We start from the raw sequence: 16,156 nt of genomic DNA, 5'->3' as shown, positions 1-16,156 counted from the left end.
TATTCTTACCAAATGAAATTTAACAGACTTAACGGCAGCTTCCCACAGTCCACCAAAATGAGGTGAGTAAACGGGAATAAATTTAAACCTTATACCTAGACTGTTGATGTCATTAACACAATTATGAATTAAATAGTTGGAGGCTCCAACGAACGAAGTTCCATTATCGCAGTAAATATTCTGCGGTTTCCCTCGACGGGCGATGAAGCGATCGAGTGCGCTAAGGAAGCCCTCCTTGGTAAGATCCGAGACGATCTCCAAATGCAACGCTTTCACTGCAAAGCAAATAAAAACACAAATATATGATTTTATCAGTTTACCACCACGCCCCTTTCGATTGAGAATCATCACCGGCCCGGCGTAATCAATTCCAGTATTCAGAAACGGAAATTCTAACCGCAGCCTATCGCTCGGTAGGTCGCTCATAACAGGCTGTATAGTTTTAGCCTTCTGCCTAACACAGCGAATACATAGGCCTACTACACGCCTCGCTAAATTTCTCCCACCAAGCGGCCAGTATTTCTGTCTTATTTGTGAAAGTAGAAGTAAAGGGCTAGCGTGAAGGGAATCTTTGTGTTGTTTAACAAAAATAAGTTTCGTAAGAATGTGTTTACTGCACAAGAGTATTGGGTGTTTAACATCATAACTGTAGAAAGCATTATTGAGTCGACCTCCAACACGAATAATGTCGTCAGAGTCGAGAAAAGGAGAAAGAGATAAAAGTCTATTTTTCGAGGGCAAAATTTGGTTTGATTTGAGAATATGATATTCCTCCGGAAACGTATCTTGCTGTGCAAGACGAATTAAGGTATTGTGAGCTGAAGATATTTCCGTAAATAGTAAATTATTATCTGTATTCCGTGAGTTTTTATTTTTTAAATTATAAATAAATCTTTTGATGTATGCTGTAATTCTTAATAATTTCGAAAAGTCTGATATTTTATTCATTAACATGACAATTGAATTTTCTGTAGTGTTAACAACAAAAGACATCTCCGGAAGATTTTTTAGTGTTTGTGCGTTAGGATTGACTGGAAATTGTGTATGTGTTGAATGTAAAAAAGATGGACCAATCCACCACAGACTGGATGCGCTGAGTACATCAGCCCTCGCCCCCCGAGAAACCAGGTCTGCTGGGTTCTCTTTAGACGGTACGTAGCTCCAGTTGTGGCCATTCGTACTTTCATGTATTTCATTAATTCTATTTCGAACGAACGATTTTAAGCGATTAGAAGGTGCGGTTAGCCATCCTAGCACAATAGTAGAATCTGTCCAGAAGAAAGAACGATCAAACTGAACAGTGAGTGACTTGATAATTTTTATATATAGTCTAGTACCTAATAAGGCCGCGCATAATTCAAGACGAGGTATTGTACTTGACTTAATGGGTGCAATCTTATTCTTAGAAGCTAAAAGGCGAACGCGAATATTGCCATTACTTGTAATAGTTTTAATATAACAACTCGCTCCGTAAGCGCGTTCTGATGCGTCTGAGAACGTATGAATTTCGATGGTAACAGTGTCGTCGTTAAAGGACCATCGAGGAATATTTATATTATTAAGTGATGGAAGTGATTGCATTAAACTCAAATATGATGTTTTTAAGTTGATTGGAACTTCTTCATCCCAGTCTGACTTGGTTTTCCATAACTGTTGTATTATTAATTTGACTTCTACAATGCATGGTCCGACGAGCCCCAAAGGATCGAAAACCTGACTAATTTCTGACAAGATTGTGCGTTTAGTGATTTTAAAGGTCTGATGTGAATTTAACAAAAAGAAGAAGTTATCTGATTCAGAGTTCCAGTGAAGACCAAGAGTTTTGCTCGGCGCAGAGTTATTCAAATTTAACGTCTTATCTTTATCTGCCTTAATATCAAAAATAGTTTGCAATATTTTTGTACTATTAGATCGCCATTTACGTAAGTTAAATTTTGCTGAGTCTAGTGTATTGATAATATTACGACAAAGTTTTGTTACCATTTCAATTGAGTTACCCCCTCCCAAATAGTCATCCATATAAAAGTCATGTGTTATTGCTCGTTTAGTCTCTGGATCTGTGCATTGCTCAGCAAGAGCAATTAAACATCGAATAGCTAAGAAGGGAGCGGATGCCGTTCCGTATGTTACAGTGTTCAGAATGTAAGTATGCAACGGTTCTGACGGATCAAATCTAAATAATATTTGCTGTAAACTACGTTGAGAAGGTTCTACTTGTATAGCCCGATACATTTTCTCCACGTCGCTGGTAACCACATATTTGTGTTGCCTGAATCGCAGCAGGATTGAAAGAAGATCGTCCTGTACTGTAGGGCCAATGTGCTGTATGTCATTAAACGACTTACCGGAGGACGTTGCTGCTGATGCATCAAACACTACACGTAGTTTAGTGGTTGTGCTGGATTCCCGTATCACTCCATGATGAGGTAAGTAATTATTTATGTTTTTATTAAATGAAGTTACGTGCAGATTCTCAGATGTAGATTTCGGTATTATGTTTGAAGTGTTGTATACTTCGGATTGTTGTATGGATGTGTTTAATGTTGTGTTATGTGATTGTATGTTTGATGTAATGCTAGAAGGATTGTTATTTGATGTGTTGTCCGATGAATGAACGTTTTTTGTTATGTACGATGAATGAGTGTTCGATGCTATGTTAGAAGAGTGATTATTTGATGTTGATTTATGTGTATGAGATGTATTTTGTATCATATGCCCAAGATCTATATACTCACGCATAAAATGATGATAATCATTCTTCAGTTTCTCATCGCGCTGTAATTTTCTCTCTACAGAAAGAAATCTTAATTTTGCTTTTGTGTATGAATATCCCAGAACGTCAGGTGACTGTTTAAGAGGAATAGTAACTATAAACTCACCTTTTTTATTTCGTCTTGTTGTCTCTCTGAAGATTGTCTCGCATTATCGTTCTTCCTTAGACAAAGAATGATTAGAAGAAACTGAGTCTAACTCCCAGAACCGACTAAGCTGAGATTCAAGAGATTGAGTGAAGTGGCAATGCGTGTGAGTATTTTTGAAAGAGGAATGTTGAAGAACACTGCCAGACACAATCCATCCTAGTTTGGATTCACGTAAAGTGGGTTGATGTTTACCTAGGCTTATTGTGTTTGATCCTAAAATGCTCCAAAAGATGCTAGCCCCGACTAGTATATCAATAGCCGAAGGAACGTTAAAAGAGGGGTCGGCTAGTTCGATTCCGGTAGGTATGGGTATGTGTTCTTTGTATATAAATGTTGAAGGCAATGATGTAGTGATATTTGGCAATATATAGCAATCGACGCTCGCCTTATAGCTGCCATTACAAGCTTGTAGTGACAATGTATAGTAACCGGCAAACATCGTGAGCAAATGACCTTGACTGCGCAGAACCGAATTTTAGATCACTTTGGTGGTGAGGGTGAGGCGCGACGGCAGGGGAAATCGTATCGAGCGCGTTATTGGTAGATCAGTCGAACCTTGCGTCCCGCACCGCGCCTTCGTTCCGCTTGCTCCCAAAAGTACGCTTGCGTACAGTGAAAAATCTATCGTTATTAATCGTTAAGTTATATTTTGTTATAATTGCTTGTTGACTTTGTTGCCATTGCTATTTGTTGAGTGTTTGTTGATTTTTTATAAAAAATACACTATGCCGCGACAAACTGGTGTAGTATTCAAAAGAAAGGGTAGAAAAATTGTGTACGACGTATATTGCTTCATTATAAAACAGAGGAAGAATGATATTATGGAAAAAGTAAAACGGACTTCGGAAGCAACAAAAACATCAGTGAGTACTGTTAGGTGCATTATTAACGAAGCTAAAGGCTCTGGCTTGCTCATCGTGCTTGGGACTCCGGGTAAGAAAAGATCAGGGAAGAAGAAAGTTACCGGAATGGATAGTTTCGTTCAATCTGTAATAAAAAGATGTAATCATAATAACTACATAACAAGCAGCGAAACTCCGTACCGTAGAAAGGCTTCGAAAATTTTAAAGAAGATATACATTTTAATGGCTCGGAATGAAGTTTAAGACGAATTATGAAAGAGCTAGGCTTCAGATGGAAAAAAAAAACAGAAAATAATCGGAAGCTGGTAATTGAAAAAAGTAACATTCGATTACTACGAATCGAATATCTTCAAAAAATAATTAATTATACACAAAAAAGAAGATCGAACCGACCGAGTCGTAAACTACACCGATGAGCCCTATGTCGACTTATCACGATGATGGCGACTCGGGTGATGAAAACAGTGATGATGATAATGGTCAAGATTATGATAACGAAAAAAAAATTACAAATACCAGCTTCGCTTCAACTGAACGAAGACCTGGCAACAGCTCTAGTTTTGACTTAATAGAAGGAATATCTATTTTACCCCAAGATTAAATTATTACAATTATTAACCTATATTTTTTGTTGATGTTCTAATAAATATATAAATAAATACATATGTTGATTTTAATAATTTAATTGCATTATGACGCAGAGTAAATAATGTTTTTGCACGTGAGTGTACCATGCGCAAACTTACCCCCACTACGTCAACAAATGCTCAAGAAGTTTGCCGGCTATTATACACATTTTAGTACTAGATGAAAGTTTACTGTTGATTCCGATGACAGTTGAGTTTGTGTTATGACGCGGCAGACCTAGTTTCTCGCAGAGGTCGGAGGTCACGAAGTTAGAAGTACTGCCGTTGTCTAGCAGAGCCCGGGCGTTGTGACAACGTCCATTCTTGTCCATCACTTTAACCATCGCTGTGGAAAGTAATACATTGGTTTGATGATTGGGTGCAATAGATGAATGGATGTTTGATGGCGAATTTGTGTGTACAGACAATACTATGTTTTCTGTGTTTATGTTCGAAATTGTATTTTTGTCGACTTCTCGGTGAAGGAGAGTGTTGTGACGTGCGTTACAATATTTACAGTGGGTAAGTCTACAATTTTTGTCTTGATGACCTGTGCGTAAACAATTTTTTTTTTTTTTTTTTTTTTTTTTTTTTTTATTGCTTAGATGGGTGGACGAGCTCACAGCCCACCTGATGTTAAGTGGTTACTGGAGCCCATAGACATCCACAACGTAAATGCGCCACCCACCTTGAGATACAAGTTCTAAGGTCTCAAGTATAGTAACGACGGCTGCCCCACCCTTCAAACCGAAACGCATTACTGCTTCACGGCAGAAATAGGCAGGGTGGTGGTACCCACCCGCGCGGACTCACAAGAGGTCCTACCACCAGTAAAAACAAGAGGTCCTACCACCAGTAAAGTTTACAAACCAGTTTTACCAGTTTACCAGTTTTACAAAGATTATGGTAGGTGGAAACTTTATTAATACGTGAGTTAACGTCTAAAGCTCTAAATGCATCGCAACTGAATAGATAATGATTTTGTTTACACAGTGGACAGATAGGATGTTTTATTTGATTTGTATTGTTTGTAACTATAGCGAATGATTTTGATTTATGAACTTGTGTGTCAGTTTGAGGATTTTTGTGTAGTTGTTTGTTGCTACTAAGTGTTTCTAATAATTCTGCTCTGTTATTTAAAAATGTGATAAATTGTTTTAAAGTTGGTTGCTCACTTAATGAACTTTTAAACTCTTCCCACTGCCTGTTTGAAATAAAATCTAGTTTTTTACTCATCATGAATATAATCAAGACATCCCATTGGTCTGTGGGCTGATCCAAGATGTTTAGTGATCTTAAATTTTTATTAATAATATCTATTAAAAATCTTAATGATTTTGATGAATCTTTTTGCACTTGTTCAACGTTGAATAAAGCCTGAATATGATTATTAATAAGAATTTTTTTATTGTTGTATCTTTCCGTTAATAATTCCCATGCAATTTTGTAATTATTAGCTGTAAATTCTAGGCTTTGAATCACTGATGACGCATTTCCCTTCAGGGACGTTCGCAAATAATGGAATTTCCTAATTTCATTAATACGTGTGTTGTCGTGTATAAGAGAAATATACATATCTCAGAACTCGAGCCAGTGATGCAAATCTCCATCGAAAGAGGGTAGGTTGATGTCCGGAAAAAATCTTTCTTTTCATTTGAGATCGTCCCGGATCCACCGTAACTGGTTTGCCCACAACTGGATGTTGGTTCCAACATGCTATGCGCAAGCGCAGTGACTGTAAAATAAACAGTCTCAAACTGCTCCCGTTCTGCGTACTCTTTCTCTTCATCTTCTGAAATAGTTTCGATTTCAGTCTGTAATTTATTAAAATCTATGTAAGCTTCGTCGATAGCCTTAAGTCTATTTTGTAGTTCTATTCGGTGCGGATTGCCTAATGATGAATATGACTTCGCGATGTTTATATAATTTGAAAAATGCGTTAACTTCGCTTTCTGACTGCTACGTAGTTTTAACAGCTTTTTAATTCTTTCGTCGGACATTTTGTTTTCAAGCAAGCCAATAAGATAATAAGCAATAAGCTAAAGGAAATAAATTAAAAAAATAGAAGTAAGCAGGTAGAAATCAAAAAAATAAGTTAAGCAAAAAAGCAATTAATTTAATAATATCAACGTAGCAATAGGTATAAGGAAATAGATATTCAGGAATGCGGTCCGGTCGGGTGACCGATCTAGAACAATGGGACGCTGCAGGTCATGTGAAGGTCAAGCGAAAAAAAAAAATTACACACAAGTTAGCAAAAAAAAATTACGTGTATGGCACAAAATAAGTCTATATAAATTTCTAGGGAATAAGAGGACAAATAAAGATGGGATATGGAACGGACTCACTCGGTTTTAATCTCGATCCTTGAAGACGACACTTTTTTACGTTGTAATGTCGGGCGGGTCGGGTAGAAAGTCCGAATGATTGAATCTTGTTGGTAAAATTCTTCACGGCGACTTATAAGACGGCTCTTCTTCCACTTGGGACCATTATGTTCGATAGCTCAGTAAAATAAAGGTTTTGTTCTTGAGGTTTTATTGTTAAGTGGACTGTATATAAAGTTTTAATGCAATATTAGCCGCGAGTCGCGCGTGCGATTCTATATCGTTCCAGTAGTGTTCTGTGTCGCTGTGTGTGTTCGGCCCTCGCCGCTCTAGTCGTCGATGCCGTGGTGGTGGTTGGACCCCCCCGCAGACCTCGTAGTCCCCGCTTGTACGTGAAGTACTGGCGCGGACAATGGCCAACGCAGAGAACGGTACAGATACGGATTCCGTGGGCGCTATGCAAACAGAGCGCGATCGAGTTCCCGTGGTCGCCGTAATACGACACCCCATCGCTCAGCAGCTCGTGACGATTGGATGTGCTTCTATCACTACAGATTCAAGGAGCAGGCGCATAAATGCGTGCCGCCGTGTGCGTGGGAGAAGAAGCAGAACCAGTCGGGAAACTAAATGGCATGCAGTCTGCGGCGGGGGACAGCTGCATCGGAGCACGTATTAAACTACCGCCTTAGTATAAGGGATAGAAATAGTAATTTAAATTTTTTAATAGACACTGGTGCCAATATTTCTGTTTCACCACGTACAGTTACGAAAAAAAAGGCTTTTTCTGATAATAGTTCAAAGTATACATTGTATGCAGCAAATGGCACCGTCATTAAAAGTTATGGTACTAAAAATTTGGAATTAGATTTAGGTTTAAGAAGATCTTTTCACTGGACATTTGTTATTGCAGATGTAAGTCAGCCTATTTTAGGAGCTGATTTTTTGAAAAATTACCATTTATTAGTCGATTTAAGTTCTCGTAAACTAACCGATCAAATAACTAATCTTAACGTTTCATCCTTATTTGTAAATAAACATCATATACATAGTGTTAAAACTATAGATATAAGCCACCCGTTTTATGATTTGCTATCGAAATATCCGGATATCACCAAGCCGGTTTCTTTTAAAGAGCCACCGAAACATTCGGTTTACCATCATATCGAGACTTTCGGACCTCCCGTACATGCTCGGGCGAGACCATTGCCACCACATCGCTATGCCAAGGTTAAAGAAGAGATAAGACTTATGCAACAGTTGGGGATTTGCAGACCGTCGAAAAGCGCGTGGGCAAGCCCATTACATGTTGTTGCAAAAAAAGATGGCAATATACGTCCTTGTGGCGATTATAGGGCGCTTAACGCAATTACTAAGCCGGATAGATACCCGATACCTAGATTGTACGATTTTACTTACATTTTAGCTAATAAAAAAGTTTTTTCCCGAATAGACATCAATAGAGCGTATCATTTTATAATGGTCGCTCCAGAGGATGTAGAGAAAACCGCTATAATTACACCTTTCGGTCTTTTCGAATTTCCACGCATGAGTTTTGGATTACGCAATGCTGCTCAGTCTTTTCAACGGTTTATGAACCACACTGTTTTAGAAGGTTTAGATTATTTATACACCTTTATTGATGACGTAGTTATTGCAAGTGACAATTTAGTACAGCATAGACAACACTTGGAAGAGGTTTTTGAAAGATTTAACAAATTTGGCATTACAATTAATTTAAATAAATGCTCGTTTGGTCAGTCCAAAATTGATTTTCTCGGGTATGAAGTTTCCACCGAGGGTATTAAGCCTCTTAAAGAGAAAGTAAACGCTATCATTGCATTTCCCAAACCGGAAACGGTCGATCAATTACGAAGATTTCTGGGAATGGTCAACTTTTATCGGTTACACCTACCACATGCTGTACTGTAGAATACCAGGCCGAATTAAACGAGTTCTTAAAAAACTCTAAAAAGAAGGATAAATCTAAGATAAATTGGACCGAAAAATCAAACGAGGCATTTATACAATGTAAATTAAGTCTTCAAAGTGCACCTGGGTTATCGTACCCGAAACCCGACACCCCACTTGCACTTATGACAGATGCATCAAATAAATGTGTGGGCGCTGTTTTACAACAGCACGACGGCGGTGTATGGAAGCCGTTAGGATATTTTTCTAAGAAGATGACACCCGCACAAGAGAAATATAGTACCTACGATAGGGAATTATTGGCTATTTATCTTGCTATTAAATACTTTCGGAATATGATAGAGGGACAGAACCTAATTATTCATACTGATCACAAACCGTTAACTTTCGCTTTTTCGAAAATAGGTAGTGACAGCGAATTACCACGTAGAGTTAGACAATTACTTTTTATAAGCGAGTTTTCTACGGAAATCAGGCATATCCAAGGCAATAACAATGTTGTGGCAGACGCGTTATCGCGTATAGAGTCTATATCCATACCAAATGCGTTGAATTACTCTGACATAGCTCGAGCACAACGAAGCGACGAGCAACTAACCACCTTACGTAATCAAGTAGGTAAATGGAATTTATTAGAAATAATATTACCAGAATATGACGCACCAGTCGTTTGCGAAAATAGTACTAATAGGGCTAGGCCATACTTACCCGAACAGTTTAGAAAAATAGCTTTTGAATCTGTTCACAATGCAAGCCACCCAGGTATCCGCGCTACAGGTAAATTAATGAAACAAAGATTTTTCTGGAATTATATGAATAGGGATATAAGCAGATGGGCCAGATCTTGTAATGAGTGTCAACGTGCAAAAATTCATAGACATGTTAAGTCAGAATATGGCCAATTTCCTTTAGCAGATCGTTTTACACACATTCACGTTGATATTGTTGGGCCATTGCCGATTTCTACGCAAGACTATAGATATCTTGTTACGATAGTAGATCGAGCTACAGGCTGGCCTGAAGCTTATCCCGTTAAGGATATTAGCGCAGAAACTGTATCAAAGGTTATTTTTAATGAATGGATAGTTTTGGCTGCCCGGTTCAACTTATTACGGACCAGGGCAGACAATTTGAAAGTAGCATTTTTCAGGAACTCATGAAGTGTTTAGGGATAGATAAAAAACGTACTACTGCTTACCATCCGCAAAGTAATGGTATGGTAGAGAGATGGCATAGATCTTTGAAAGCCGCTCTTATGGCTAGATTAGACACGAAGACTTGGGTCGAAGAATTACCCATCGTATTGTTAGGACTTCGAGTAGCACCGCGCACCGATACTAGTGTAAGTGCCGCCAAAATAACGTATGGACAGACCTTAAGGCTACCTGGCGATTTTTATGAAAATAGCAAACACATATCTAATTATTGTCAATATGTTAGAAATCTTCGGACTTTGATCAGTAAGTTGAAACCTAAGCCAATAGCACATAAGGATAGTCGCACATTATTTGTTTATCGCGAGTTAAGTAACTGTAGTCATGTTTATATACGCAATGATTCCGTTAAAAAGCCATTGCAACCACCCTACGACGGCCCCTATAAAGTGTTAGAAAGAAATAATAAAGTATATACAGTACAACTTCCGAATCGCGTAATTAAAATATCTGTAGATAGGTTAAAACCAGCATTTTCTTCCGAAATCTGGACTGATAACAATAAAAGTAGTGTAGATAACGATAATATAGCAATTAAAGATAATAAAAATAAACTTTCCCAGCAAGTCACCAAAGCAGCGGAAAGCGATAATAAACCGCTCGCTTATGTTACGCGTTCCGGCCGTATTAGTAAAAAGCCCGTACGTTTCAATGAGTAGGCGAAACACACGACATACTTCATATTTAATTTTGTTATTAAAGCATATTACTATAATTTTGTTATTAAATGTAGCAATATTTTTTGTATTTAGGTTAATAAATCGTTCGCTTCAATATATAAAATCATGTACAGTAGTAATAACTAAATCATTTACAAGTAATTTTTCATTTTAACAATAACATTTTTATACTCGTACTAGTAAAATGGGTAAAACTATATCAAAAGAGGAGATCGTCGTTGCCCAGAGTGGAGCAAACGCAAGTCTTCAAGATTCCACCTAGCATAATTATTTTAGTTGGTGGATAGTCGGAATTTTAGTGATAGGCATAATAGTGTACTTCACATGCCGACGCTGTACCTTTCAAGCAAAAAAAATGGTTAAATAAGCATGTGCAAAACATCCATGCACAGGCTATAGAGACCATGCAAGCGGCAAGAGGAAGCATGCGTAGAAGCAGGCCAGAGACCAGCGCCGCGAAAGCCACTACTAAAATTGACATCATTTAAATAGTATGTTCGCAAACGCATTTTTACCTTTTAAGTTTTGTGGAAATTTCGGCAGCAAATCAAACCATTTTTAGATTTAATTTTAATAGGTGTCTGTGTTTTTGTTTTATTGGTATGTTTACTGTTATGTTAATTTTTATATATTTTTTTCATTTTTTGTATAATTTTCTTTTAATGTTATATAACAGTACAAATGTTTTTTTTATAAGGGGGGAGTGGTGTGCCGGCTCATGTCAACGTCGAGGCAGTCCATCGGAGTCCGGCACGGCACTCGGACACGTATACAATAAATAATTACGAGTGATATGATTTTCCTTTGAGACTGACCCACACATAACTCCGCACAAGGTCATTCGGGCAAAAACCAAAGTAATCGATATAGCTCGCAGAGTTAGCAAGCTGAAGTGGCAGTGGGCTGGTCACATAAGTCGCAGAACCGATTAAATATTCTATTTTTTTGTATTTTATTTTTTATTGCTTAAATGGGTGGACTAAGCTCACAGCCCACCTGGTGTTAAGTGGTAACTGGAGTCCATAGACATCTACAACGTAAATGCGCCACCCACCTTGGGATATAAGTTCTGAGGTCTCTGTATAGTTACAGCGGCTTTTTTTTTTTTCCGCCCAGGGAGCCGAACCTCCTACGAGGTCCCCGCGCATAAGGGGCGCGCGGGGTATGTGAGACTCAACGATCTGCAGGTGTTGAGAGCAGATCGCGGGCCCAAGGTTTTTAGGGCCCACCCACTAAACGACTCCCCTGCACTCTTACACCCGACGTCCGATCTCGGTCCGGGGTCAGAACCCGGTCAGAGTAGGGGGGTTCCCGCGGTCAACACTACAACCAGACACGCGGCGCCACCCCGAGGACGCCCGACCGACGGGTCGTCGAGGCGATAGTCGACGACCAACGACGTCGGTCTCCGCGGTACGGCGGCCCTACCAGGCCGCCCGGACGATGCCGCTGGTGCTCCGAGATACCCCGCTGGGCCAGAACCAGCCTGCCGGGTCGGAACGCGATACATCGCCGACCGGGATAGTTACAACGGCTGCCCCAACCTTCAAGCCGAAACGCATTACTGCTTCACGGCAGAAATAGGCGAGGTGGTGGACCTATCCATGCGGACTCACAAGAGGTCCTACCACCAGTAAACTATGTAGTATACCACCTGTAGTATGTATGTCTAATAAAACTAGCACGTTGAGATTCAAATGAGAACTGGTTTTTATTCATTCAAAAAATATACACAGATAAAACACACAAATACCAATATAGGTTAGTTTCACATTAGTGACAACAGATGTCGGTACTTAGCAGTATTTAATGTTGATTATTTAGATATAAATTTCAACACTCCCACTATATCTAATAATCATAACCATAAGCTTTTATAAAAAATATTAGGTAACATTTTACACAATCACCAATCCTAACAACTCCATAAAGGCATAATGTTTCTTAGCACACAAACTTTTAGTAAACAAGTCAGCGGGCATGTCAGCAGTCGACAAATAGTATAATTTTATTATATTATTTGAAACACACTCTCTGGCAAAATGATATTTCACATCTATGTGCTTAGATTGTTTGTGAAATACTGGATTCATCGACAACTTCTGTGCACTCTGATTGTCATTAAACAAACTTAAAGTATACATTTTATTTGTGATTTCAAACTGCAAAGTTCTTAAATATATGGCTTCTTTACATGCTTCTGAAATACTCATTTATTCAGCTTCACAGCTTGAAAGAGCTACTGTTTTTTGTTTCTTACATTCCCAGGATATTACTCCATTGGATAACAAAAAACAATAACCAGTATATGACCGTCTATCATATGTATTGTTTGCCCAATCAGCATCAGCAAAACCTTTAATTTCTTTATTTCCATTCTTACAATATTTAATACCAAATGATTTAGTTCTTTTTAAATATTTTAAAATCCTCTTAGCATAATGCCAATGCTCGTCAGTATGATTAATATTAAACTGGCTTAAATAGCTTACAGAGTAAGTTATATCTGGTCTGGTTAAGACCGACAGGTACATTAGGCTACCTATAAGCTGCTGATAGGGCACTTGTTTAGTCACATTTTGACCAGTGTTTACATTTAACTTAGTCTCCATTGGAGTTTCAACAGTCTTACAGTCTGCCATTTGAAATTTTTCTAATAAACTCTCAATATAACTTTCTTGATTTAAAGTAACAGACCCTTCCTTTTTATCAAATTTAACATTCATCCCAAGACACTGTTTTACTTGCCCTAAGTCCTTAATTTTAAATTTATTTGACAATATTTCCTTCAGTCTATTAGTTTCCTTTTTATTATTTGAAAAAATAAAAAAATCATCGACATAAAGGGCCACTATAGTTACCATATTTCCAATTTTCTTTGTATACATACAATGTTCTAATTTAAATTTCTTATAACCATTTTCAATTAAACAACTATCTACCTTTTTGTTCCAGGGCCTGGACGCCTGTTTTAAGCCATATATGGCTTTATTAAGTTTTAACACTTTCTTAGAGTTATCTGGGGTATTAAAACATTCAGGTTTTTGCATGTATATAGTCTCCTCTAAGTTACCATTTAAAAAAGCAGTTTTTACGTCTAAATGTGTAACATCAAGATTTAATTGGACTGATAGTGAAAACAAAAGTCGTAATGTTGTATGTCTAACAACAGGCGAGAAGGTTTCCTTATAATCTCTCTCTTGCCTTGCGGCTGTTATACAGAACGGACGTGTTGCCGGTTTTGCTCCGCACATTTATTAAATTGTTGGTGCTTTGCCCCGTGACTACTATTGCTTTGCTTTGCTCGGAGTGGAGCTGCGCCCTTGGACCTCTTGGAGCGCCCATCGATCCCGAGTTTTGTTTCGCGTGAGTTGACGCTGCCCTTTTTTGTAAGATTTGGACGGATTCGATCCGGCGGTGTCTGCTTCTCGGTCGGTGCGTCTGCAGACTGAGCTACAGAACCAGTGAGCGGCCGCGTTGAAATTAGCGTACTAAACCAAACTCTTCGCTTTGCTACGGGTTCACAATCGTGTGCTACGCGCCTCACCTGTACGCTACGCGCCTCTCTGCGTGCTACGCGTTCTGATAGGTGCGTAAGTGCTACGCTTGAGTTGTTACCTGTTTGTGTACCTGTAGTCGCAAAGTTTCGCCGTAATTCATAAAATGGACATGAGTTATGAATTATCTGAATCCAGTAGTTTTTTTTTTTTTTTTTTTTTTTTTCCCTACCTATGCTGATAGCCTTGAGAGGCTATTTCAGCTTCACCCTAACGTGTGTAGGTGAGCTCACGGGGCTCAAACCGGAGAGTTGCTAACACTGACCCTAGCAAGAGCAGTGCTTCGCAGAATCTACCACCGGATCGGAAACGCGACCCACTGAGAAGATCCGGCGAGAAACTCAGTGGGCTGTGTCTAGGGGTTAATTCGCTCGTCGAGCCCTTCGTCGCAAGCGACGGGTTCGACGAGGACGGTGACCGGTGCTTGTGGTGCCTAAAAGCACCGTTAATGGATCGGGAGGATCCGTAATGACGTGCTTTGGGCGACGTCGACTGTTTACCATTCGATCTACAGGATCGGGTATGTAGTTTCCAGCGGCCACGACAAGAGGGTTCTCATGTCGTGCCGCCTTCTCGAAATGGCGCAATGATGCCGACTGTAGATACTTACTGACAGAGTCGAGCTCCAGGTCATCGTGTAGATCCACGTTCCTCAGGAACCATGGTGCTCCGACGGCTATCCTGCAGAATCGGGATTGAATAACCTGAAGGGGCTTCAAGTTGGTGCGGGCTGCGTGAGCGAACACTACGCTTGCATACGTCATAACGGGGCGTATGCAAGTTTTGTAGAGAGTTACCTTATTACGGAGGGACAGTTTGCTTCGCTTGCAAAGCATAGGGTAGAGACGTCCTAATATGAAGGCGGCACGGTCGCGTACCGTTTTAATATGGGGACGGAATGTCATCCCTCTGTCGAGGGTGACGCCTAGGTATTTGACCTGCGAGGCCCACGGTATGGGCTGGCCAAAGAGAGTAACGGGGCTAACGGCGGAGGTGTTTGCGCGCCTATTAGGGAGTGGGATGCTCGAAGTGGTATTCGGAGGGCGACCCCTTTTGAAGAGCACCGCTGTGCTTTTCGTGGGGTTGATGTCGATGCGCCACTTCCGGAACCACTGTCCCATGGTGGCTACTGCGATCTGGAGTTGCCGATGTAGCAACGACATCTTCCTACACGAGTAGTAGATAGCCGTGTCATCGGCGAAGAGCGCTAGATGGGTCTCCGGAGACCGGGGTATATCATTGATATACAAACTAAATAATAACGGGGAGAGCGCGGAGCCTTGCGGGACTCCGGCAGTCAGATGACGGGGGCGAGAGCGAGTTCCCTCTACTCGATATCGAAACAAACGGTTCGACAAGAAGTCTCTTATGATGAGCACGAGTCTGTCTGGCACTCCCATGTTGTACAGTTTGTAGATCAAACCGTTGTGCCAGACTTTGTCGAACGCCTTCGCGATATCGAAGAAGAGGGCGCCGGTCGGGATTTGTTTACGCCTATTTAGCCCTATTAAGATGTGCTCCGTGAGGCGGTGCACTTGTTGTACGCACGAGTGCTTAGCGCGGAATCCAAACTGCTCGTCTATTAGAATTTTATTCGCGGTAACGAAGTCCCAGAGGCGTTTCCGAAGGAGCCGTTCGTAAATTTTGCCTATCGTCGGGAGGAGACTAATCGGACGGTAACTAGCGGTTTCGTTTTTCGGTTTGCCCGGCTTATGTATACCGATAACGTCCGCTTCTTTCCACACCGCGGGAAAGATGCAGTGCGTCATAGCGGCATTTAAAATTGTAGCCAACATTGCTATCAGTTGGCCTGGTAAGAGTTTAAGCGCGCGGTTACGGATGCCGTCGGAGCCGGGTGCCTTCTTAGGTTGGAGGTTGTGGATCGCTTCTCTAACTTCGTCAGTGGTAATGGGGGGTAACGCGTCCGAGGGCGGTAGGGAAGCTCTGCGCTCGACCTCCCTGTCGACTAACTCGGTGTGTTCGGGGTCCGCGTATTGAGTGCTGGTGGTGCACTGCTCTTGCAGTGCATCGGCCAGCAG

The sequence above is a fragment of the Bombyx mori genome, chromosome W (genome assembly GCF_030269925.1).
Source record: "Bombyx mori chromosome W, ASM3026992v2".
NCBI lineage: Eukaryota > Metazoa > Arthropoda > Insecta > Lepidoptera > Bombycidae > Bombyx > Bombyx mori.
The sequence above is the reverse complement of the archived record's forward strand: the minus strand, read 5'-3'. Positions refer to the sequence as shown.